The following is a 3043-nucleotide window of genomic DNA, read 5'->3' on the forward strand; positions in this document are numbered from 1 at the left end:
TCATTCATTGTCTTTTTAGTTTCTTTCATCACTTTTATATCTGTTTCATGATTTCAAATTTATTTTTTTATTTTTATCATATTTGCATCCATAGATCTAATATCGTCTTCCTACCCAAATTTCTCATGAATTCTTCGAAATGTTTATTTATATTTCAATTTTTCATGCATCGTTATCATCTCCCGTAATAATCAGAGCTTATCTCCGCCACTATTTTCAACAATTTAGATTGAATTTATTATTTATATTTATAGATTTTAGTAAAATAACTCTTAACCTCTTCACACGTTAAATTTGCCAATTGTTATGAAAAAAACTATTACATTACGAATAAATCATGTTAATTATTCTCCCAGAATTTCAACATTACCTAATTAGTGGAAATAACACAATTTTAATACTTACCCCAAAGATATTTAAATCCACGCTTGTTTTAGAAAATTTCTTTTCCAAATATTATTAACCGATTACCAATATTTTTTAATTTAAAATTTATTTAACTTATTGAGAGAAAACAATTTTAAATCTTTGATTACTGGACTTCAACCACAACACCAATTTACTGTTAATTTCTTATAACATCATTTTATATAACAATTGTTAGAGATATAAATCAGAGTCCGAACAAGCTATACAACACATTATTTGAACTAAGTACCTTTAAAACGAACTTGAATAAAAATGTAATAGCGTTGAAAAGTAGCTAATAAAAAGCAGAAAGTTCGTCCCATTGAAAACATTGGTTTTACATAAATAAAACATTAGACAACGTCAAGTCTGTATATAGTCATAGAATAATTGGCCGTGCACTTGAAAACGGATCCAAAAGTGTGTACTTCAGGTTTTTTTTATAAGTCGGTTCGAAACATCTAGTATACAGGTGTTTTGCTAATAAGGAATTATACATTGATTCAAAAGTGTCCTATTAGACTCATTCGTATTTTCTAGTATTGAATACGCGTGACAAGTGATGCGGTGCCTTTGCAGATACAGCTGTTTTTTTTTTTTCTTCTCATAAATAAAACATCCACATCGAAGATACTAATGTATAGATCGACTAATGGAAAATGTAAAATGTAAAATCACACGCATTTTGGTATGTATATCTATTTATATATTTTATATTATTTATTTTATTATATATATATATAAAGACTTCAAAGAAAAGTCGAAGCATCAATTTTATCAGATATCAATTTTTCAGGGGAATATACGAAGTTTGTCAAAAAATTTGATTTACAAAACAAATAGAGAATCCGCAAATATTTTTAATAATAGACACCCGCTTAGAAACATTAGGTATTCAACAGCTACAAAAATTTTGAATAAATTTAAGGCTAGTGAAAGTATAGAAAATAAATTTAAGAATAAACGCCGAAAACGGTTGCGAATGAAGACACTCAATTTGAAGTGATGCTTTTTGACTTAGGAGACCCAAAAATGTCATTAAAAAGGGCCTCTGCAATCCAAACTACTTCAGTAAGTAAACATACAGTGGCAAATATTTTGAAAGGTAATAAATATCATGCACACAAACCGCAATTTGTACACACGTTACTACCAAGTGATTACGATATTCGTTTTGAATTCTGAGCTCTGATCCAAGGAAAGTTGGATGAAGACCCGTTTTTTTACAAGAACTACAATATTTTCCGATGAAGCAACATTTGCTTCATACCGAAACGTCTCATCACACAATTGTCGCTGGTGGTCTAACAGTAATCCAAACTCGGAACCAATTTTCTTTTAAAACGAACGTATAGTGTGGTGTGTAGACAAATAAATTAATTGGACCTTTTTTTCCACATTACTTTAATGCCATATAATACCACAAGTAAGTGATTTTTTGCACGACCTTCCATTACAAGAATGTATGATAATTTGGTTCCAACAAGATTGAGCTTCCATCCATAGTATGTTAAACGTTAGAGTACTACTTGAAATGGGAAGGTGATTTACAAGTATCCAGATATTTTTTGGCCTCGTAAGTCTGCTGATTTGACTCGCCTCAACTTTTTTTAAGGGGTTACTTAAAACAGCAGGTTTATCAGCGAGGACTATTTGATGATGTAGACCATTGGCAGAGGATTATTCCTGAAGAATGCGAGAAAATTATTCCAAATATGATACGGAAAGTAATTCAAGAGTTTGACAAAAAACAATTAGATGTTTACAAAGAAGAAGGCTGTAGGACATTGAATTGAGATTTAATTATATTTGTTTCTGTTTAATAAATATTCTTCGTATGGATTTTTAAATTTGTACAATAAATAATTATTATGCATTCAATACGTACGTAAATTGCAAAGTTGTTCTAAAACAGTAATAAATAGGAAGGTTATTATATTTTTAACGGGTAAGAGTGTATCCAGCCAGAATAATTAATTCGGAATGTTTAGTAAATAATCACAAAACCCGAATTTTCATAATAAATGGCTGTAATTGCATATTTAAATATAACTTTTAATTCAAAATAACTTTACTTTATAACATTTTTCTGAATTGTGAAAAATAAAAATACTTTACTCTCGCACAAAATAAAACTTTTTGGATAAACCTTTTATACTGCTTTAAAGAATTGATATCTGATGGTACATTTTAACTTTTGGACCATGCAGAACTTTTTATCAGTAATAAATTTTTTTCATAAAACCACTAATAGAGAAGTTTTCCATATGGTTCCAACTCAAGTAGGTAACGTCAATTTGAATATTGAATTTTGAAACCTATGAATTAAAAATTATTTCAAGAATTAATACGATTCAAAACTACCAAAAATCTTAATTAATTATATATTTCACTTGTACACATCCAAATTGCATGAACATTTGAATGTCAAAAAATTTGCTCTCGTCTGATGCGGTATAATTTGACAATCGTTAAAAACAGCTCGTTGATTGATGCAAAAAATTCTGAAAAAATTCAATCACGGTACTTCTAGAGACGTCTATAATTCTATATGATCTTGACAGCCGACAAATCGTGGAACTACGCATATAAACCCGGAACTAAACAACCATCGTCTGTATGGGTCTTTCAAGAC

General features: G+C 29.2%; 1 long non-coding RNA gene across 1 annotated transcript; it reads left to right on the forward strand.

Moving 5' to 3' along the window:
- Positions 1-793: 793 nt before the first annotated feature.
- Positions 794-2331, forward strand: LOC130893624 (uncharacterized). The gene is made up of 2 exons (XR_009059225.1): positions 794-1096; positions 1205-2331. It is a non-coding gene; the product is annotated as an uncharacterized LOC130893624 (long non-coding RNA).
- Positions 2332-3043: the final 712 nt, after the last annotated feature.

This window comes from Diorhabda carinulata, chromosome 5 (assembly GCF_026250575.1).
Source record: "Diorhabda carinulata isolate Delta chromosome 5, icDioCari1.1, whole genome shotgun sequence".
Taxonomy (NCBI): domain Eukaryota; kingdom Metazoa; phylum Arthropoda; class Insecta; order Coleoptera; family Chrysomelidae; genus Diorhabda; species Diorhabda carinulata.